The sequence below is a fragment of the Dipteris shenzhenensis genome, chromosome 27 (genome assembly GCF_047967505.1).
Source record: "Dipteris shenzhenensis isolate YYH24624 ecotype China chromosome 27, Dip_SZ_1.0, whole genome shotgun sequence".
Lineage (NCBI taxonomy): Eukaryota > Viridiplantae > Streptophyta > Polypodiopsida > Gleicheniales > Dipteridaceae > Dipteris > Dipteris shenzhenensis.
This window is the reverse complement of record NC_141622.1, coordinates 7,658,957-7,683,760: the sequence shown is the minus strand read 5'-3', so window position 1 is coordinate 7,683,760 and position 24,804 is coordinate 7,658,957.

The window sequence follows — 24,804 nt, the reverse complement described above, 5'->3', positions numbered from 1 at the left end:
GACGCAACCATCATCTGTACTACATCAGTATTGAAGGAAAAGTTTGTTCCTCTCCAGTTTACTATGTACTCTCTATTCTTTGTTTAGTTTCTGTTCGGCTGTGCCATGTAATTTAACATGGTATCAGCGGCTCTAAGGATCAAAGAATATAAAAGAGGCGAGGGCTTCAACAGCATATGGAGTGATGGCAATAAGAAGCGGCTCGAGTTCAGTAGCTGCTGCTGCACCAACAATCCAGGCGTTGAGGATTCGCCGACCAGCCTTCACTGAAGGCAAGCTAGATGGTACGAACTACACTCTGTGGAAGTTTAAAATTACTGCTATTCTGAATTCATATGAGCTTCTGGAGACAGTACTGGGGACTGACCTAGAACCACATGGAACCCTCGACCCAGCAAATTTGAGGAGTACGCTATGTCCTAATGCCGACCTTCTATGAGCTTGGAAACACAGGAATGCAGATGCTTTGTGTGCCCTAGTTACAAGTACTACTGATAGTGTTTTGACCTTGATTCAGCATACATCTAAGGCAATTGTGGCTTGGAAAATATTGAAGAGTCAGTATGAGACGAAAAATCAGACAAGGATCCATAACCTGGAGAATCAGCTCACAGCTGAGAAGGAGAGATAGCAGAGGTGTTCACAACCTAAATAAAAAATCAGCGTGACTAGATGGCTGGTACTGGGATAGAAAAGACTAGTGAAGAGCTAGCTTGGCAGTGTCTCCAGATATGTCCACCAAGGTTTGATGGACTGGTAACAATGCTTAACACTCAGGTGAGACCCCAACCATTGTCATTTGAGGAGTTCTGTGCTCTACTTATGGAGGAGGAATTGAGGCTTAAAGCTCGAGATGGAGGCAGCAATGGGGATGCTGCTTTCTCTGCCACTATGAAAGGCAAAGGTGGTTCCTCCTCCAAAGTGAGTCCTCTACTAGTGGTGACAAAAAGAAGAAGGGCGGCAAGAAGAAGTTTCAGGGAGAATGCTTCTACTGTAAGAAGAAGGGCCATATGATTGCAGATTTCTGGGTCAAGAAAGCAGATGAAAAGAATGGTATCCTGAAGAAGACAGATAAGGGGAAAGAGAAAGCTAACACATCAGAAGCAGAGTTGGATCCATTTCTGGCCATTGAGGAAGAGTGTTCCTCAGTTCAAGAAACTTCAACCACTGATTCATGGGTGTTGGATAGTGGTGCCTCCCATCACATGACCTACAAGAAGGGTCTATATTGTTCCATGCAGCCTCTAAAAGAACCCATCACCATGATGGTTGGTAATAATGCAAAATGCCTTGTGGAGAGTAGAGGTACGGTTTCATTTGCTTTTGTAAATGGAGATGTTAAGAAACTATCTAATGTGCTGTATGTTCCACAAATCAAGAGAAATTTGCTATCAGTTGCTTCCATAAATAACCTTGACCATGAGATGAGGTTCAACAAGACAAAAGCAAAAATTCTGGATAGTGCAGGCAATCTTGTTGCACAAGAGTAAGGAGGAACAACTTGTATGAGCTAAGTGCTCTTACAGCCATCATTGGAGTGGGCACAAGCAGAATTTGGCATGAAAGATTCGGCCACATTGGATTTGTAGTGTTGAAGGAGATGCAAAAGCAAGGTATGGTTGCTCACTTACTTGCAGTTGCAGAAATCAAAGAACCGTGGGAAGCTTGCATGATGGGCAAGCAACAGAGAAAGGCATTCCCACAAGAAAGCAAGAATAGAGCAAACACTCCTCTAGAGTTGGTGCATGTTGACTTGTGCGGTAAGATGCCTACACAGGCCTTGGGGGGATCTTCCTATTTTTTATTGATTGTTGACGACTATAGTAGGAAGATGTGGGTGTACTTTCTTCACAAAAAGGCTCAAGCTTTTGGTAAATTTAAAGAATGGATATAGCTTGTTGAAAATGAAACAAGGAGAAAAGTGAAGAAAATCAGATCAGATGGTGGTGGTGAGTTTGTTTCTACAGAGTTTGGAGATTTTGCAAGAGCAAAGGGATCTTGAAAGCGACAAATGATGACACCACATACGCCTCAGCAAAATTTGGTTGTTGAATGCCAAATGCGAACCACGGTGGAGAATGTGGACCACGGTGGAGATGGGGAGGTGTATGTTGAAAGGTGCAGGACTACCAAACCACTTTTGGGTTGAGGCTATCAATACTATAGTTTACATCCTTAATCGTAGCTATACAAAGGCACTCAATGGTAAAACACCACATGAGGCTTACAATGGTAAGAAGCCATTTGTCTCCCACTTCAGAACGTTTGGGTGTGAATGCTATGCGCATGTACTAGACAAAGAGAGAAACAAGCTACAACCAAAATGCACCATATGTATCTTCTTAGGCTATTGTGATGAGAAGAAAGCCTATAAGTTGTATGACCAAGAGGCAAAGAAGATCATAGCGAGCCGTGATGTGGTGTTTAGGGAGTAGCCACATGTAGTGGAGGCAGAGAAGAGCTCTTCCACTTTATCATCAAGCGAAGAGGTAATTCACTATGGACCTATCCCAAGAGCTATAAAGGAGGAGGAAATATTAGAGGATGAAGGTATAAGTCACCAACCTATTGTTACACCACCAGAAAAGCCATTGCCGCAATGGGTAAGGCAGCTCTATGACCATGATAACTAGATGCCTATGTCTATTGAGCAACATGTAGATGGACCAAGGCGGTCTCAGAGAATCAAGGAGCAAAGGAGAACTTCTGCTCACATAGTCAATATGCCCTTGATGGCTGAGATTATTACAGAAGTAAAGGAGCCTGTGAGTTTGGAGGAAGCACTTGCAGACCAAGATTGGAAAAATGCTATGCAAGTAGAATATGATAGCATCATGAAGAATGAAACTTGGGAGCTCGTAGATCGACTAATAACAGAAAGGTTATTAGCACCAAGTGGGTTTGGAAGGTAAAGTACAAGGCCGATGGGACTTTGGAAAAGTACAAAGCCAGATAGGTTGCACAAGGATTTTTGTAGGTTGAAGGGTTTGATTTTTAGGAATCTTTCGCTTCGACTGCTAGAATGACCACTTTTCGCACAGTACTATCGGTGGTTGCTCATAAAAAGTGGCCAATTTATCAAATGGATGTTAAATCAGCATTCTTGAATGGTGACCTCAAGGAGGAGGTGTACATGGCTCAACCACCTAGGTTTGAGGTCCCCCATTCTGAGAATAAGGTATGTAACCTAAAGAAGGCTTTTTACGGGCTGAAACAGGCCCCAAGAGCATGGTACCAATGGATAGACAAATTCTTTCATAAATTAAACTTCAAAAGATGTGCCTCAAATGCTAACTTGTATGTGTATAGGAAAGGTGGAAAAAATGCTATTATTGTTCTATATGTGGATGATCTCCTTATTACAGGTGACTATGAAGACATGATCCAGTAGACTAGAAAGGCATTGAGCACAGAGTTTGAGATTGCAAACTTGGGCTTGATGCACTACTATTTGGGGATTGAAGTCTAGCAAGAGCCAGGCAAGATCATGTCTCAACAAAAATATGCAAGGGAGATCTTGAAGGCATTTGGTATGTCCGAGTGCAAGGAGATAGCTACACCTATCGAGGTAAATGCAAGGTTGTCTATGGAGGATGCCTCACCACTAGTAGACATCGGGAGGTACAAGAAGTTGGTCGACAGTCTCATCTATCTGTGCAACACCAGACCAGACATCAGTTTTGCTGTTGGCATTTTGAGCAGGTTCTCCAATAAGCCTTGGGAGAATCATTGGAATGGAGGGATGTGGGTGCTCAGGTATGTGAAGGGCACTCTTAATTATGGCATCGCCTATGGTACGGGCACTTCCTTGGCTGGTCATTGTGACTCAGATTGGGCTGGAGATGTTGATTCTAGGAAACCAATTTCTAGATATTGTTTCTCTTTAGGTTCAGGTATCTTCTCTTGGATCAGTGAGAAACAACCAACAGTGGCATTGTCTTCCACTGAGGCTAAGTACAAGGTAGCATGTTTTGTTGCATGTGAAGCAGTGTGGTTGAGGAGGATCTTATGGCACATGGGAGTGCAAGAGGATGAGGCAACTGTGCTGAGGTGCGACAATCAAAGTTGCATGGCCATTGCTAAAAATCCAGTGCTTCATGTGCGCACAAAACATATAGAGATTCAGTATCACTATGTGCATGATTTGATTGAGGACAGCATAGTGGAATTGGTCTACTATCCAACAGAGCAAAATGGAGTAGATATCTTCAACAAGGCACTCAGGAAGGATCAGCTTCAGGGTCATCTTCAGAGACTTGGCATTGGGCCGAGAAGGTAGTTCACCTACAAGTGGACATTGACAGGGGGTGTTAGATATGCTCAATACCCCACCCTCCTAGTAACCACCAGTGGTCCAAGGTGCTCAAGTTGTAAGGCCCCCATATGAGGAGAAGCCATGTGTGAGCCTAGGACACTAGATGGATCCTATCAATGAGACCGTTGATGGTAGAAAGGTGATTGTGTGGGAGCCCCTTATTCTTGCTATGATATAGGGAATATTCTATGAATATTCCATGGACGACTAGTCGGTTCCACCGACTAGGTTGACTAGTCAGCTCCACCGACTAGGTCGACTGGTCGACTCTACCGAGTATGTTAATCTGACTACCGCCCTCATAGCTATAAAGAGGCGACCTCCCCAATCCATTGTATAAGATCAGTTCAGATCAGATCAAATCAGATCTTCCAACTAGTAGCTCTTCACCTAGTATCTATCTAGATCACTATCTAAGCTCCACTGTGGGAGTGCACGGGTGGATGGAACCATCATCTGTACATTAGTATTGAAGGAAAAGTTTGTTCCTCTCTAGTTTGCTGTGTACTCTCTATTCTTTGTTCAGTTTCTATTCTGCTGCACTGTGTAATTTAATAAGATTATCTCTGACTATTGTAAATTGGGATTGAATCATTTTTTAGAGACTAGTTGTGAATATTGTACTACACTTTACAGTTTACTAATGTGAAAGTGCATATTTAAATTGATTTCCACTTTGACACTTTATCAAAAGGGAGTGACTAGTAATGGATGAGTCATGACTCTCACTTGCATTGGGTATAAGGGAAATATCATTTGATTACATTTGGTTTATGTTATCATTGGAAACGGATCAAATAGTATAGTAGGGTAGATTCTTGCTAGGTCAAACATGAACACACACAAAAGAGCTTATTTCTAAAAAACTATATTTTATTTACCTTAGTTGCCATCCTAAGTTTTGTCTGGCATTGTAACCACGTCCAACTGGCCAATACTTATGGTTGTAAAAATTGACTCCATTATCATGTGGATTTCAAGATTCATGCTCTCTACTAGTCGGTGGGAGTAGGAACTTGGGAGCAAGTCATAAATGTACATGCTTCCCTTTTTCTATAGCACAAGTGCTATGAAGCTTAGTCCCTCTTTGGTTCTTTAAGTCTATAAAAATACCATAAAATAATATTGTCTCTTCCATAGGACATCTTGTGTATTGCGCAAATCATATTAGGGGTCTCTATTTCTTTAGTTCTTTCTCTCTATGTATCGTTTCACAATTTCCTCACTTGTACCACCACGCTGGTTCTTGGCATAGTAAAGAGACATAATCTATCATTCTGAACACCGCCTCGCAATGCAATCTCTGACCTAACCACCTATCATCACGTAGCCTTTGGCCACAGCTTTGACAATGCAAATCATAGGTTGGCTTGGAGAGACCACCGTGCTAGTTTTTGGCATAATAATGAGACACAATCTATCATTTTGAGCATCACCTCAGCATAGTCTCTGGCCTAACGACCTGTCATCGCCCGGTTTTCTTAGAGAGACCACCGCACTGGTTCTTGGAGTTATAGCTCCGTTACCTATTTTTATGTATTACAGGAAGAGGTCTATGACAACCAACACACTGGCAAACAGAAGGAGATCTATGATAGCCACTATGCTGGTTCTTGGAGTTATATATTTGTGTAACAAGAAAAATGTATTTCCTTGTGCAACCAAGCAAAATGCAATTAACGATATGGCCCTTGAGGGGTCCCCTCTAGGGGCAAGGGCCATATCAACATGCCATTTCTATCTAGTGGCATCTTGGATATTGTATAATGCATGTCGATATGGCCCTTGCCCCTAGAGGGGACCCCTCAAGGGCCATATCATCAAGTGCATTTTTGGAAAGTTTAATTGTATTTTTCTAGATGTATCTCCATGCAACCACAATGATGGGTCATTGGAGCTATTTTAGCACTATTTTGGTCACAACCCAAGAAAATTGTAGTCTTGCTTTACTGGTATTTTAGTCCTTGTTACAGTAAATATAAATGAGGACAAAAGTATAATTCATCGAGTAAAAATTGAGCAAAAGAGATTATAATGTACATCTACATCCAATAACAGGTTATATAAAAGTTAACAACTTATACCGAGAAAAAATGGAACACAGGACCTTACATTTATAAAAACTCGACAATTGCTGAGAGCCTTAAAGGCCAAAAGATTAAATCTAGCGACTATAACTATTCAAATGTATAAGTTAACAACAATGCATACTAAGAGCCTTAAACTGAACAAAAAGAGATTACATAAATGTAATAAAAACTCAGCAATTGTTGCTGAGAGCCTTAGGGACCAAAACATTACATCCAGTGAGACAAAAGATTACATCCAGCCATTTCTGAGTGGTTATGAGCCTTGTCTGAGCAAGAGGAAATTTGTACAACTTAGTACTTCCGCCAGTCTAGCTTGTTGCATTAAAATTTTTTAGGGAGCCAAAGGAGGAGACGATGGCACATTGCCAGGACTCATATTACGCACCCCCCAACAAGTCAAGAGTACTCTACTATGAAAATACTGAGGCCTTCATCGATGTCTAGGGGGGACCCATACATCATAGCCATAAAGAGGCCAGAGGTGAGCATGTCATCTAAGGTGGTGACATGTAGATATGGGGGCAATCAACTGTGGGAACGAAGGGTCTCCAAGTTCAATTTTAAGTAGGGTTAAGGATTTGACCAAGTGGCTAAAATTTTAACCCCTATTTGAAAGATTCCTTAATATAGTGCTTAGGGCGGATTACACTTTCAAGTAAGGAATTGAGATTTGACCATGTGGCCAAATATTTACCTTTTGGGAATTCCCAAACTATTTGGAAATTCCATAATTCCCTAATATAGTGTTTTTAGTGCCAAATGCCAAGCCAATTTGGCAACAATGGTATAGAATGAATCCCAACTATGCTAAATAGATAAAAGCAGAGCTGGGTAAACTTTTGTGTGTTGGTTTTATTTACACTATTGATCGCAGTGACTGGTTATTTCTTGTTGTGGTTGTGCCTAAGAAAAATGGTAAATTCTAAATATAGAAAAAATATTCCTGAGATGCAAACAAGCAGGTATTTTACTCAACCCAGCTAAAAGTGTATTCTCTATCCAAGTGGGCATATTACTCAATCATGTCATTTTTCAAGAGGGTATAGAACTAAGCCAGGTAAGATTCGAGCCATACATCAAGCCTAAAATCCTAACTCAATTGCATTATTTTGTGGGATTTATCAACTTCTACAGATGCTTTATCAAATATTTTAGCAAGATTGCAACTCTATTGTATCAATGGACAGAGAAAAATGCCAAGCTCGAAGGGACTACTAAGTTGTTTGTGGTTTTCCATGATCTTAAGAGTCAAGTAATGGCTACACCCATTTTAAGGCAACGGAGGTGGGATGTTATTTTCCACGTGCAAGTAGATGCTTCTAGGTAAGCCTTAGGCATTATTTTGGCTAGCTAGATTACCCCATGTATTATGCCAGTTTGTTATTAATGCCTACTGAGTCCAACTATACTACCACCAAGTGAGAAGCTTTGGGTATGATATTCACTGTGAAAAAATTAAGGCATTGCTATGGCACGCATGCGCGCACGCGCGCACACACACATGCGCACGTGCACACACGCACACGGACACACACTAACACGGGCACACACACATAGGCACACATGTGCGTGCCCCTGCCTACCCGCTTATATATACTTACATAGGCAGAACTCAAGGAAGAAAATGCATAAGGGGAAAATGCTTGCAACATATCATGCATGACCTCATTTATTGTTTATTCTATGTAGAAATTGATTTCCTTGATATAGATAATTGTAATTTCAAAGATTTTGCACATTCTAAAAATTTGAATTAATAAGGAATGTAAATCAATATGTGGAAGAAGACGTAATGTGAATGACTAATATGCTTGTGATTTGAAGTCGGTCCTTAATATCTTAAGAATGTAAACCAATATATGTGAGAAGAAGTAATGTGAATGCTTAGTATGATTATGACTTGAAAGTTGGGTTCATGAAATCTCTTCATGATGTGTGTGTGTGTGTGGGTGGGGGCACATGTGCTTGTGCATGCATGTGCATATGTTTGCATGTGAATGCATTTGCATGTCTATGTGTCCATGTGTATGCACGTGTATGTGCATGTGCGTGTGCGCATGTGTGTGTGTGTGTGTGTTTGTGTGTATGTGTGTGTGTGTTTTGATTGTGTGTGTGTGTGTGAGGTTGACACCATATTGGCTTAGGAATTGTGTGTGTGTGCATGCACACACACATGTGCGCATGGAGAGGGGTTTGTTGATTGTGTGTATGGTCAATGTGCATGTGCATGCACACGGTTAATGAACATGTAAAGGCTCACACAAGATGATTACACATAAAGCATTGTGATGAAAAAAACTCCATTAGCAAATGATACCATTTCTAAATTATAACCATTGCAAACAAGTTGTGACATCCCAAGTCATATCATCTTGTAGGACACAAGTCACCTCTCTCACTTCCATTGAAAGTGGTAACAATACCTCGCATTAATTTGGTAGGTCCCCATAACATGCTTCTTTGTGTAAGGCTTGCATGAATACATGAAAGTGCGTCAGTGAATAGACTAGTATGGGAAAGAATAGGAAAGTATATATCACTTAGTCACTTTTCATACAATTTACCTAGCATGCCTATAAAATTATTGGAGTGAGGTGAAGCTTTAATAGTTTTGTTCGATATATAATATCATTTTTATCAAGCATATGATAAACTATCTAGCTATGATCATGCGGTGTTATTGTAATTTGATTATGCTGTTTATTTGTATACCATCACTTTAGGTGACCAATGCTCCGATCATAATTCCAACACTCATAGACACAATCTTCATATTGTAAGGTGCATTTTAGTTCAAGGTTTTTTGTAGGTAGTAACTAGGTAGCAAATATATTCTTCGCGATTTTGTCCCCTACCTCACAGCTTGAAAGACAAAACACTTAGTTTAATGTTCATTTTGTCTCCCCCACTATGGTTGGAAATTGGAAGCACCAAATTCCACTTGCATTTAAAATATCAAATTTAAAATGTCCCGAGAAAGGTTGGCTCAAGAGGGAATCAACTGAAAGCCTAGGTTAATACTCTATGTTGGCAAGTCTAGAGACATCACAGTAACCAACTGAGCGAGTATTCAACCACATGACATGGGGGAAGAATGGATGCTTGACACTTATTATTATCCATAAGAGAGCAACTCAGGAAGAAATTTGGCGTTTTCTTTCAGTTATAAGAATGAGTAAGGAGAAGGGGATGTAAGGAGGGGCCATGGACAAATAGTCCGAGGCACATGGTAGGGCTAGTGGTGCATGCATAGGCATTGGGTAGCGATGCATGCAATCATGTGGAAGCATGTGCTCAGGGGAGGTATAAGGGGCCCCTAGTATGGAGAAGAAAAAAAAACACTCTCTCTCCCCCCATTTAATACATCCAATTTCATACATTTAGACTGTTAAAGAATCTCTCTCTCTCACTTTTGAAAGCTCTCATTCATATGTGCATCCATGGGGCCAGGAGTCCAAGACTAGATGATGAGGTGGTGAGAAGGACGCGCAATTGTAGACCTTCCTCTCAGCTCCTTTAAGTCGTATCCTTCCGTTTAGCATTGCCTTTATATGGGCACATATCTTGTGAGAAATCCTTGAGAGTCGCGAGTACTGCAGTCTCACACGCTCGAGTCCCTCCGTCTTGTGAGTCGTGACTTGTCTCTCGTTTTGTGTGTGTGCCACTGTGTAGGCTGGCTCCTTGCACAAGAAAAGTACCTGCACTCTGGACTCGGGAGTCTGCTGCTTCCATCTCCCATAATTCGTCCCCCTCCTGCACATGATCGCTGCAGACGTCTTTCCTCATAAATCCAGCGTTTCTCCCCACTTTCCTGCATGTACATCTCACTTCTGAATCCTCTCTCTCCGTGTCGCTGTGTGTCTCTCTCAGCTTCATCATCCCCGCTTCCTCTGTAGCTTTGCTTCTCTTCATCATCCCCGCTTCCTCTGAAGCTTTGCCTCTCTTCATCATCGGGTTTCTACTTTCAATCCTTCCCCCCACGAGACCATAGATCACAGCCTTCCATGGGCGAACATTATGATACTTCCCAGTCTGATCCCCCTCTCGACTCTACCCACCTGGCCAGAGTTGCATTTCGGGAAAGATATCTCCACCTCCTTGTGCCTGTCCTCGCTAACATCGATGAGCCGGGATCCGGTTTATCGATGTGCGACCGTTTGGGGGCAGTCAGATTCGCAGCAGACATGTCCCTGGTGTTAACTGTAGGCGGTGTCAATTGGAGTCAGGCCGTCGCAAGGGGACTTAATCTGCAGCTCTCGCAGATCGACGACGGTTTCTATGGTACGGAGCATTTATCTACAGTGGTCGCGCCTGCGTACAGAAGATCTACGTGTTTTCAACCGCGGTATAAGGAGAAAATTAGCATGCCTGAGGCAAATCGTATGGAGCCCAATACATCCGCAAGACAGCCGACGGTGAAAGAGGCCCATCGAAGGAGATACCACCTCCATTTGCTGAAGAGGAGCATGAGAAGGAAGAAAAGCTTTGGCAAAGCTGCATGGAAGCGTACTTACATCAAGGCTCTTCGCCCTCGATTAACAAGACGAGCAATTGAAAGGAAAACACTAAAGCATATCTTAGAACAACCGCCGATCGAGCTCAAGCCTTTGCAGAACGTTATTCCTGGCGGCAATGAGCTGGTGGATCCTGGAACTCTCTTAAGAGAAGCTGCACATTACGTCATGTCGTTGCAGATGCAAATCGAAGCGTTAACAACCCTGGCTGAAGCTGCAGTGCAACGTGCTAGCAGATCGGACTAAGCATTTTTTATAGATCTGTAACAAGACGCTGCACAATTTGTAACTTGCATGTGCCATGCACCTACATGATCCTTTTAATGGTCAGCCAAGTCGTCTGCAGCGACTCTTTGTACTGATTTCCTTTGTCATTTCGTGTCATCCAATTTGTCAGAACATCGTTTTACAAGCTGTCCGCTACGCTGAGATTTATTATGATCTGTGCTCACTGCATCAAAGTTTCTGCAGCTCGTGTGTGCGTGGTTTACAGATTTTATTCAGCTCGTGTTTTTGATTTACTCATGATTTAGTCATGTATCAAAATATGTATAATCAAGGATACACACATGGAGATTCTCTCTCTCGCGCGCGCGGCTAAGGGGCTAAGCAGTGAGCAGCCGTCGCATGTTTCTCATACTTGCCGAATGATTATGGCCATGGAAAGAATAAGGTGAGAACAGTTGGAGGTCATACTTTTGTACCTTTGCTTATCAGAAACATGTATCGCTCGTAAAGTGCACCTTGGTCCGGCAGTTTTCACGCATAGACAAGGGTGCATGAGAGTACATGTTATCTCATAAATTTCAAGTGTTGAGGGAGAAAGAGAGAGAGAGAGAGAGAGCGAGCGAGCGATCGATCGAAGTCTTAACAGAGGAAACAGGTCGACTCCATCCAACTCACAAAGTTAAGAGATTAAATTTATCCCCTTCCTAGTGGTGAAGTGAACTAACGTGAAATGTGTTTATGTCACTTAGGTTGACACTCAACCGCTTCAAGGAATGACAACACAAGCGTTTTGCATGCTAGATAAGCTCGTTAGTCTTACACTAAATGACATGGATTAAAAAGATTCACACAGAATCGCCGGAAGTAATAATGGAGACAAGCAACACAACCATTTACGTGTCCGGTAAGTGTTGCTTCTTTGGGGTGAGTGTTGATTCTTTGGGGTGTGCTAGGGGTGGAAAGCCAATGCTAGTAGAGGGCAAAAACTAGAGAACATAGCCTACAAGCTTGGCTAGACAAAAAACCAATGCTTGTAAATATAAAAGAAAGCATACGACAAGCTTGAGTTAACCCCTCTCTTTATAAAGATAAAGAAACAATGTTGGTAGAGAACATGGGGAATCTCTAGTGGTTGAGCTCGTTTAAAGTAATAGGTCAAATAGGGCTAGAGAATGTATTGGACGAAGAGAAGTTTGGCTCACATATGGCATCAGATCATATAAAGTTCATATTAGGAAAATCTTGAAAATCTCACTAATTTTAGACTCTCAAGATGCCTCCTGTCTGAGTGATGTCATAGTATATCATACCATCACTCTCTGGCATGTCTGCATCATCTGAATCATCCATGTCCCCACCACTACCCCCCCAAAGTAAGTTGCTATGCATTCCCCACTGCTCTCCCTACTACTACACCTGTTGCTGTGTCGTGTTGAGCTAGTACGCTAACCACTTGTAGCTGGAGAAGCGACTCTCGACTGCATGGGAGTATGCTGGCCACTCATAGCTAGAGAAGCAACTCTCGATGGCACGAGAGTACACCGACGGCTCTTCAAGGTAGAAGGACCTCCTAACCATAGGGGGGGAGAAGGGGCTCGACTCTACTATAGCCGGCTAGGCTATCTCGACTCTATCGGGATAATCTCAGATGGTGTGGGATTGGGGTGGTTTGGAGTCTATATTGCCGACTCCTAGGGGGTGTTTGTAGTACCCGTCATGTATGTGTATAACTTCGCAGGATGAACTGAAGAAAAGAAAAGAAGAAGATTACCATCGAGCATGCCCTTGTCACGAGATGCAAAAGAAAAAATAGAGTGATAGCCTGACATTGAGCAAGCATTTACAGATTCTTGAATTCTTTGAATTAGAGTGACAGAAGTTTGTATTTGCTTGCTCAATGTCAGGCTATTTGCTCAATAGTATGCAAGCATATGTATGCAAGCATATGCTGCCGTTTGAGGGATTTCAAAATCTCTTGGGTAAACCTATTACTTGCTAAAATAAATCTAGAGGGAGAGAGAGAAAGTTTAAGGAAAATTTTCAACAAAAGAAACAAGAAAGAAAGGACTACTCTTGTGTATTACTCAAAAGTTCTATAACGGATCTTTTTAGCTAAAGAAATACCTCATCATGCCTGCTACAACCCTGTGCATAGTGACCTTCTTCTCCACACCTATAGCACACCTTTGCAGGTTGTTTATCACCTTCAATATGAGTTCTTCTCTTTGCACAGCCGTGCAGATATGCATAATATTGAATGGGTATGGTTGCAAGTAGTAGGAGAAACTGCGATCATTTTACAAAAAAGGAGAGAGCAAAACACAATTTAGAACAAACATTACACCATACCACTCCAGTGTGCCCGATTTCACCACAATTGTAGCATGAGACCTTCATTTCCAAACTGCAGACTATGTTCACACAACAAAGATGACCAATTTTTTTGCATACATAGCATTGAATGACCTACAACAGGCACAATCTTTAGTAAATGCAATTGAAAGAATACACTGATATTGTGAGATTATTGAAGAATAGGATTACCTTCAGGTCTTCTGGACTGTAATCTCTATCACATATACTCATCTGATGGACAACATCTCCATAGCATAGGCGAATTTCAATACTTTCACAGTCTTTGTAAACACAGTCAGCTTTGTTAGGACAGGGACTAGTTACAATGACATCCCCACCTACATTATCAGCATCCAATAGTGGATGTACAGGGTACACTCATGTAGACCTTTAGCATTAGGGGAGAATTGGGGTCTCAAAAGGGCCTCTAATTAGTGTTTCCTAATTTCAAGGGACTAGAGAGTGATTTGAGGTGTACCAATGAGAGTGCTAGAAGGTGTGGGACAATGGTATGTTGAGGTGGAGGGTGGGCAGGCTTGCAGAGAGCCCCTATTGGTTGCTCCCCTTACACTAGGGACCACCCAAACCATCCCCCCCTCTTAACCCATGTTTGACCCTCCTACCAGGTGCACCTCCCCCACATGAGCCCAAAACTACCTTCAATGGGATGGTAGGGACCTTGTGGTGAATTTTTCTTCTCCCCTCCCTCTTTGTAGGACCTCTACCCCCCATTGTTCTGGTCTAGCCTACCAAATCACTCAGATTTGAACCAAATCCCACGCATTTTCCCTCTTCCCCCTCTTTCTCTACTCCCTCCTTCTTTGACCTGCTTGCGAAGACTACTCTATCCCTCTTCTTCTCCCTCTCTTGTGCCTCTATTGCTATTGCTCTGTCCCTCTCCTTCTCCCTCTCCTGTGCCTCTGTTGCTACTGCTTTGTCCCTCTCCTTCTCCCTCTCCTGTGCCTCTGTTGGTGCTACTCTGTCCCTCTCCTTCTCCCTCTTTTGTGTCTCTATTGGAGCTACATTGCCTTGTGTAGGAGTCCCATTCTTGCTGTTGCAACCTTTGCAAGCATGGTGACTCCATGGTGAGGAGAAAGGCTACAAGACCACACAATGTTGTGACCTCTTGTGTCTTCCACAACACCAGAAATGCATTGGATGAGTGGATCCCTTGCACCTACAACTTAAATGAATGGATAGTGATGAAAGGATCAACCAAAGGTCCACATAAGATTCCCAAGAGCAAGAGAGGTGACATCTTGCATGAGTGGAAGGGGCGCATCTTGAAGTTCAAGTTTGGGAAGAAAGGATGGCTCACAAAAGTGCAAGATGTTTACATGGGGAAAGATATGCGGCTTCCTCCATCATTCAATCAATCTAGGATACCATCACACTGTGAGCCTTCCTATCTATGTACCTTTTATACCTGTAAGTGTAATGAGTCCATTTGGAAATTTTGTGTTTGGTTTCTAAGAGCTCTTATTCATGGTGGCAGATGTTTTCCCTTCAGACCTCGAGGAGTGGGAACCAGTTGAATCATTCATAGGCAAGTTCACTGCGATTCATGAGGATTTAGGTAAGCAAATGCATGCCGGGGAGAAGTTGGCCTCCTTGCGAATGAAGAATGTGTATTGGTATAATGCAACATACATCAGTCCAATGACATCATCAAGCTATGGCATTTTGCAAACCATTGCACCATCACAACTTCAAGACATGGATTGCAGCACTGTGGACTCGAGGACATTGCAATCGTACAAGGACAAGATTGCAAAGGATGTGGGCATGGCCATGAAGTTTACATTTGGATCCAAATGGGTAAGGTTATCTTGGTTTATGCCTCTGCACAATTTTGCTTCTTTATTTCAAAATATACATATGCATAGAACAAAAACTATGTGGTCCTGCAAGTGTATAGATGAAAATGCTCTTGAAGATTTACTTGGGATGAAGTGGGGAACCCAGTCAGGTGACCAAAAGGATGATGTGTTTCAATGTCACGCATGTAAAGACAATGTGGTTATTAGATACCATTTGTCACGCCAAATGTTGTATTTATCTTTTTAGTATAGGCGCTGGAAGAAAAGAAATAGCCGGTGGCTTCCCCTAGACTCTAATGATGAAGACAATATGGGGGTAAGTTTGTCTATTGATGTTGAAAAGGGAGATGTCAAGAATGTGAATGTCAGATGGCAATGGAATCTAAGGGATGTGCAAGAACACCTATTGGTCATGGAGGATGGCATGTCAGAGTCCTACTTTACCTTAAATGGTGGTAAGATTAGCCGCCGTGTCGAGAAGTGCATGCATAGTGCCAATTTCATTCCTCCTGCAACTTTGAAGATTGCTAACAATATGTTTGACTAGTGCAACATTTAATTTTTTGTCTGTTAAATCCTAGTTATTGCTTCAAAAGATGATGGACAATTAAATTTCTTTTAATGTTTTCTCCTTTCAGTTCATGGTGGTAAATGTTTTTCAAAAAATTTGGGGATTTTATGATTAATTTTAATTTTTAGGGTTTTGATATATATTAAGGGGTAAGAGCCATTTTTACATCACATTCTCACTTTCACATTTAGAGGGCGATAAAAACTCCCGTCCTTAGAAGTTACTCCCTCCATCAACTGCTATTTGCCATGGATTCAGTTAGAACTGCGTTCCATGACTTCATCTCACGAACTGCATTTGTAGATCATGAGGAAGAGCTATTTTTAGTGTTTGATAGGACTTTAGATGTCCTAGGCACATATATGTGAGCCAAGGATGACTTCTCAGATCTCATCCTTTACATGCAAGATAAGTTCTCAAATTTTGCCTATACACTTGACCACACTTCAAAGAGATGGGTTCCTATAGATTACATAAAGTATCTGTTCGTAGAGGAACCCAAGTTTGTAAAGCACTTGGCCCACTTTTGTGAGAACCTTACAGATGAAGGGTTTAGGATAGTCAAAGTTCAAGACATCCTAGATGCAGGGATCATAGGAAATATAGGCACCAAATTCCTTTCATGGGAGATGACATTCATCTTCCTTCTCCAAGAAGGAAATTTAGAGGAAGAAGCCTCATCGTCTAGCACCCCGTCTAGCACCCTTCTATCAGAACTGCTGATCTGGTCGTCCCCAGAGTAGACTTGGACATCTACATGGAAGAGAGCCTTGACAATCCAATAGAGGATATGGAAGTAGCTCAAGCATTGAACCTACTTCAAGAGCCCCCAGTAGAGTAAGAATCTGCATTCGAGACCATTGACCCATACTCAGAATTATGGTCCGTGTCCCCCCTCATCATCGATGGAGAAGAGTACATATTCCTCCATGACATAGAGATTCTTTTTGGACTATGGGAGGATGAGGCACTCGGAGTCCTATCGGGGTTTGATGTTGACACAAGTGTCAAATATCCCAGGGTTTTAGGTACTAAAGATTAGACAATGGAAGACTTTCTCTTGACCATGCTAGTTTCAATGAGGGATGCAGACATGTCTGTATACGATGTAGAACCCTCTTATGCAAAAGCTTCCACCTCCAACACAGGTCAGGAGAAAGCATCCACCTCCCAAATGGAACATCAATAGCACCTGGTTCCATCAACATTGCAAATGAGGAAGGGATTGAAGCCGACGACACTGTAGTGGTAAGTTCGAACAATATTTTTTATTTTGATGTTCTTTCATTATAATTTGTTTTGTCGGTCTTCTAATGTTTGTTGAATTGTTGCAGGATGCATTTGAGCTTGATGAATTTTCATCTGGATGGGGTAATGTTTGTAGCACATTTGGGTGAGATCATTCCTTGGCCATTACCTTGGCAAAGTCATAGAGTATCATGGTCTTTCATGGCAAATTTTCTCCTCGAGGTCCTTCGGAGCTACTGAAGTGCAAGGCATTGTCGCATGCTATCGGATACTCCAACATTACTCAGAATGCCGACAAAGTCATTTTGGTACACTGCCTGGCTGCTATCAATGCCTTTGGATCAAACATTCATGGCAGGGCATTGACGGCAATGGCTATGTCTTTGGCAGCAGGAGAGGAGGATAATAGTGCTGTTGTGGCTAGATTTATATCTAGGAATCCACTAGGGGATTTAAAGACCCCTATTCTCGATGTACTCGAACTAACCAAGAAGAAAGATAGCCTGTGAGGCCTTTTGTATATATAAACATATATTTAATTGGATATTTCAAATGGATACATGACTACATGTCTTTATTATTTGTTTTAAGTTATAATTGCTGGTCACAAATTCCATTGTATTTTGTTTAAGTCGATGATATATTTTCTCCATCATTTTAATTGTGTTAATTTAATAAATTTCTAGCCAATTTAGTATCATTTTCACCAATTCTAGGTATCAAGAGTTCATTTCTATCAAATCCTAAAGGAATTTCACCATCACGCAGAAGGGAAAAGTGTCCGGCATGTCGGGACCCCAAAAAGCCCAAAACTCGCCATAGCGCGAATTTGGGCATTCTGTTGCTTTTGGGCTCTCTGGGGTCATGGCGACGTGCTGGACACTTTTCCCTTGCCAGAATGCCCAAATTCGCGCCGTGGTGGGGGGGTTTTGGGCTTTTTGGGGTCCTCGCAACATGCAGTCACTTTTCCCTTATGCGCGATGGTGAAATTCCTTCAGGATTTGGCAGATTCAAAACTTAACTAAAAATGATCATTTACTGCAAGCATTGAAATGGAAAATATACAACAATAAATAGTGTAGAGAATGTCGATATATTTCATTTAAAAAAATAAACCCTTGGGCCTTAGATACAAGATAGTGCCTTCAAGGGCAGGGGGTGGTCTAAGTCCTAAGAGTGGGCTGCAAGAGAATCTAGGGCTTCAAACTTGGGTCACTCCATAGCCGCTTCGCCAGAGCCATGTCCTTGTCCATGACAGTGATGCGCTTTGCATGGATGGCATACAAGTTGGTGTCCTCAAACAGAGCAGTGGTCACTTGCTCTGCAGCCTTCTGGAGTGCCCCCATAGCTCCTGTGCTGAAGCGCACATCATCCTTGTATCCCTATGCGATCTCCTGTACCACACGTTGGAAGGGAGCACATGGGATCAAGTTGTCGGTGGTCTTTTGCATTTGCCTGATCTCCCTTAGGGCCTGCGCTCCTGGTTTTTCTCGGTATGGCTTCCTGACTCTTGGTGGGGGCTTTACAGGTACTCAAACACCTTCCCACGACCTCCTGTTTGCCTTGAACTTCTTTCGCTGCTCCTATCTGCATTGGTCCTCCTCCAAGTCCTCTCGCTGACATTTGGAGCTTTGGCCTTCTTTGGGATGGGGCTTCCTCGGAGTTTGCTTTACCGTCTTTATGGGCATAGGGGTCATCTTTGCCATGGGCTGTATCTCTAGGAGAGGGAAGATGGTGCTCTTCCTAGCAGTCTGTTGACCCTCAAGAAGGGTCTCTATATCCGAGAGGTTATCAAACACATTTTGTTCGATTGGGAGAGGGATCTCATGGGGAGGGGAAGGCCCAGGGGACTGAGGGGAAGGTTGAGGGGAAGGTTGAGGGTCAGGCTGAGGCTGAGGCTGAGGGGAAGGTTGAGGGTCATGCTGAGGTTGAGGTTGAGGAGAAGGCTGAGGGGAAGGCTGGGGAGAAGGTTGCAGGGAAGGCTCCTGCTCTTGGGGTTGGGGAGTGGGTTCACGGGACTTGGGAGGAGAAGAATGCTCAGGAGACTGGGGAGTGGGCTCATAGGACTTGGGGGAGTTGGGGGAGGGCTCACGAGAGTTGGGGGAGGTGCCACTGGATCCGGATAGGTTCATGTGCACGGATGCCATGGAGGTGGTGGAGCTAGAGGAGGAAGGGTGGAGGTGGCATCCAGTGGGTCTAGTAGTGTTCTTCACTCTTGCCATTGAATAATGAGAGTTAGGTCTTTTTTAATCTTTTTATAAGGGCCCATCATGTTTTGACATCCCTTTTATTATATTTAGGGTTTCATCGTGCCCCCTATCCCTGCCCTAACACCTCCAACCCCCCCACCCTCGTCGCCCTCCCCCCCCTTGCCCTCCCCCTACTTGCCTTGCCCACACCCGTCGCCCTCCCCCATACCCCCATCCCCCCCTCCCCCACCCTTGCTACCATTCCACCCCTCCCCTTGCCCCACCCCATGCCCTTCCCTTCTCTTCCCCCTCCTTCACCATGTTCCCACTTTTCCCAACGTCATGTGAGTACAAAAATTGTGGTCAAAATAAGCAAGATATTAAAGCGTGAGTACACAAATTGTGGTCAAAATAAGCAATATATTTATTTCATATTTGTATACAATTACACCATAGCTTCTGTTGGTGGTTGGACCCATCTTCTCCCTTCTCTCACTTAGCTTGCAACCAACGTGTGACTCCTTGACTCCCTATGGATGCTTTCCAAGCACTATGCCTCCTATTCTTTGATACAATTTGAACTGGTTTTGCAAGTTTTGATGGCTTTGCCTTTTCAGACTTCAAAGTCCTTCCTAGTAAACATCTAAAAAACTAGTTGAACATCTCATGCAATGCATCGCTGTGAGTGACACCACCACCATGCCTTGAGCTCTTGAAGTAGGCTGCCTTGGCTCTATAGTGCGACTTCTCCATGCCTTATGTATTCCAAATTGACAAAGGACCCCAATTTTGTACAAACCATGGTTCGTGTGCATATAGAATATGCTGCAAATAGGATGAGAATCAAATCAACAACAAAAACTGTTTATAAAGCAAGTGCTAAATATTGCGATGGTGCCAAGATTACCATGTAATGCATAGTGTGCGACTCCCCCCATGCTTTCACCATTAATTGCATAAACTCTTTCATAGCCATCCTAAACCTTTCATAATACATCTCATCGATTTGAACCTGGCGAAGCAATTTTATCAATGCATCTACCTTTGTCCACACTTTAGCTCTCAAAGTTGCTACTTGAGGATGAGAAGCCTTATTGATCGTGCATTCACACAATGCTTTCTAGTATTCCCAACCCAAACTACTTTGAGACAATGTATGTTTGTCTTTGTCGAGATTGTGGTTCGATAGGAATCTCCTTGCCTTCCCTCCACCCATGGACACTTTTGCAGGAAGATTTTGTGTTGCCCCAGACATTTTCTTATCCTCCTTAAGTTTGATATGTCCTCCATGGAATCCCATCTCTGACAACAACTTCTCAACTTCTACAATGCACCGTGCGGATACTTCTTGTGGAATTAAATTCCAAGCATAAAGAAGATGCAAATACAACTTATCAAGTATGCGCAGTTCTGCATGTAAAGTACATATGTGTACTCTCTCAAGTGGGATGGGCAAGATGGGATCCCACTTTGGATCCTTCTTGTCATGATTCGGAGCTTGCATTTGGCTACAAGATAGAATGCCATTCTCCCATTGTAAGCCAGCCTTTTGCTTACGTTGTGAACACATGCAATAAAGGCATGTGTTCATTGCATTTGCCCCTGTATCACAACCATGCAAGCACTTGAGGGTTTTTAAATCACCAGCAAGATGCCATTTAACTTGAAAGGTTCCATGGCCATCGACTGTCAATGTCTGCCCTTCCTCTTGTCTTCAGATGGTCGATGGGATTCCTGTTCTATCTAGAACCCACTTCAATGTCTCATGGCACTCTTTCAGAGTCTCAAATGCTGCAAGCCACCATACATCTTTCTCTGATTGCACTTATAAATCTTGCTCTACTTCTTCATCCCCTTGAACAAAGGCTAAGGGTTTATTCATAATGCAGATGCTGACTCTCTCTAACTTGTGTTCTTTCACCAATTGAGCTTCATCCATTTTGATGACAAATATGAACTTTCCATTGCAATTTGTACAACAAAAGAGAAAAATCATTAGGATAAACATGATATAGGAAATGGACTAAGTAAAGTGCAATGCTATAATGGATTTCCTCTTACCATCTTCTCTCATGCCATAGAATTTGACCATTGCTTGTTGCAATTTCTCAACCATCTAAGTAGACATTGTTGAAAGCATTCATCTCAAAGGTTTGCAAGCCAGATTTCTTTTTACTCTTTTAAATCATTGTGCCCCTTATGCAATGGTACCCTCCAAGCAATTCTCTTACACATGGATTTGTTTCTTGCTGTGCACATCTCATAGACCAAGGTGTGGGTAGGGGCACTGTAGACTTCTTATACTTTCCCAAAATAGTAGACTTGAAAATTTTGAAAATAGATGTGTAAGCTTCATGACTTACACTGGCAGTATCACAAGCTACAAGCATCTCCTTTGCATCCACAATATCCTTGAAGTATTTCATCACCTCCTCAGCAACTTGCACATGTAGGCACTTGTGTCTTGGGTCCCTTAGTATCCCAATGACATCGCTTGACTTCAATAAACTAGCTAGAACATATGAATAGTCAATATCATCCTCGTCTGTTCTTCCCATCACATCTTCCATGAAGTTCCTAACGAAGAACACAATAAAAACTTAGTCACAAACAATGTAGCACAAAAGAGTGTAATCTCATTGGAACATTTGATAACCAACCTTGTAGCCCAGACTCTCATCTTTCTAGCACCACCAGTGGGTGCCAATGCATCCATGTTATGTAAGTACCTTCTTTTCCTCTCCTTCAATCCCAAAGGTGTTTCTTTCATCTTTTGCACTCGTTCTTCTGCCTTCTCTTGTTCCTTCTCTATGGCTCGTCGTACTTGATTGTATATAGATCTTTCCAAGCCTTTCTTGGACTCAGCTAGCTTACAAAGTGACTCTTCTAATTTATGTTGCTCCACGTCCAATGCATTTCACTCCAAGTCCAATGCTTTGGCTTTATCATAAAGATCCTGGTTCCCCCTTTGAAGATCCTGCATAGAGTTATACATTGCAACAACGGTGCTATTTCCTAAATGTGCTAGCATCTCTGCTTGGGCTCTGTTGACTGAGCATTACAGTTTAACTGATTGCAATAACCAAGCAACACCGCATGTCCATCTCCAACAAACCAAACTAGCTCATACATCGGAGGGCTCTTTTGGTTGGCAGGATCTAAAGGATACAAGGATCCTTCTACCCAAAGGTCAAGATGCTTCTTTCCTTGCAAACAAAGACTGTGGATTTTGGAAGCTCCCCTCAATCCTAGACTATGTGTGCTTGCATATTCAACCTCCAACTCTAAGTGAACCTAGTACTTGTTGGAGACATCCTCGAATGGTGCCATGAGTAAAGGAGTGTAGAGGGAGATGCAGGCTTTAAGGAGCAGCACACAGGTAGAGGGAGGGCAAGGAGGAGGAGGGATAGGGGAGGGAGGACCAGTAGTTGAAGAGGAGGAAAGGGGGGCAGACCAATAGGTGTGGAGGGTGAGGAGGAGTAGGCATGGAGGAGGAAGGAGGGACGAGGGAGGAGCAGGAGGAAGGGGGGAGGAGGAGTAGCAGTGGAGGAGGAGGAAGGGGAGGGCAGGAGGAGTAGGCGTGGGGGAGGGAGAGAGGGGGAGGGCAGAAGGAGCAGGCATGGAGGAGGGAGGGAGGGAGGGGGAGGAGGAGCAAGGGGGAGGAGGGAGTGAGGAGGGGGAGGGGAGGAGAGGGGAGGGGGAGGAGGGAGGGAGGGGGGGGAGGAGGAGGGAGGGGGAGGAGGGAGTGAGGAGGGGGAGTGAGGGAGGAGGGGGAGGGACAGAGGGAGGATAGAAAAGGAGGGAGGGAATTCAAAATTTGAATTTTTGAATTTTGAATTTTTTGGTTCCCACCTAAGAGTAAGAGTTCTGTAAGAGGTGGGGTCACTTGTGGGTTTAACCCACCTAGGTGAGGGGGGTTTAGGACTTTTTGGGATATACCTTGGCCCTTTCATTAGGACTAATCCATTTCTTATGAGGCCCTTTTGAGACCCCAATTCTCCCCTAATGCCAGCTTACCATGCTGCCCATGTGGCAGCCACTCTGTGGCATGCATCCCTCAGCTCCCCTCATGTGCCCATGTACCTTTCCCTTGTGCCCATATGGCAACTCTCATGCCAATGCTACCATAGTAACCCCCGAGTCCTCAAATAGGGCCTTAGTCGTCCAGATGGGTGAGAGAGGTGCCCTCTCTGCACCTCTCACTCCATGACATCATTGTGAAAGTGCAGCGGATTTGTGAACAGCAAATTGAGAGCAAAAACAGCTATCTCACAAAGCAAGAAAAATGTGATGGAGCGAGAGAAACTTCATCACCCAAAATGGGGGGAAAACTCTACACTAAAGCTAAGAAAACCCACTGGTACAAGATGATGAAAGAGGGTGGGAGGGGACTATAAATAGGGCCCCAACCTTGCAATCAGCCTGCAAGGCCAACCTGGGTCAACCCACAAGTTGGCCTAACCCAACACTTTTGGGGGCTCTAGTCGAGTTAACCCAATCAGTCTGGTCAATTACGGACCTAATTGGCCCCCCGTCCTGTCCGGCTATTGGGGCAGCCTGATCACGTGTCAGAACCCTCAGGCACCCCAAAACAACCGAAAGCTAGATGTCTACTAGCCAAGCTCCTACATGATACCTTGGCGAGGCAGTTACCCTAGTATGGGTCCTACACTAATCTACCCTCTCGCTAGGTAGGCACACCCACAAAGTAGTCCTCACTCACTGCTGTGCATACAAGAGATGTCAAACTCTAAAACCCCCTCCTAGCTCCTATATGTTGGTTCAATACAAGGGAGCTTGAATGCTCTCCAAGCAACTGTTGTGGAAGAGGCTTGGTAAATAGGTCCATTGTGTGGTGCACAGGTGTTGAAGAAGACCATCGAATCGAACGGTCGTGGGTCCTGTCGGGGACAACCCCATCATGTCACGTAGCCACTATGAAGACACATGCTTCAAATCTTGATGTCAATCTCGAGTCTAGCTCATCCCCAGTTTGTGTCACTCCATTGATGTAGATGATCTTTGTTGCTGCTGCTACAACAAGAACCGCAATCCTGTGTGCCAAGGCATCTCCACGAATGAGCTCAATACCCTCTCTCAAAGCCTCAGATTTGGAATGACGCAACCAAATTGATAAACCTATGTGTGTCCCATGCGTGTGTCCCATGCAACGGGGAAGCCATATCCTCACAAGGGCCATCCATGGTACAGCTTCATCTCACCAACAATCTGTTGACCCAAAAGTGTCTAGTGGCTCATGTATAAACCGTTGCTATGGAATAAGACACCCCCTCTAGACCTGCTAGATCTCTACTCCCGAGTTGGTGGTCTGCATAGATCCACTCTAGTCAATAGGGACTAAGTCCTATGGTCCAGAAGTCTACCTGGAAGCCTGCCTCATATTGAACTCATATGCCTCTACCCAAGATGTGTAAGTACAACAATATCCATGCCCACTACCCCATCAACTGGGT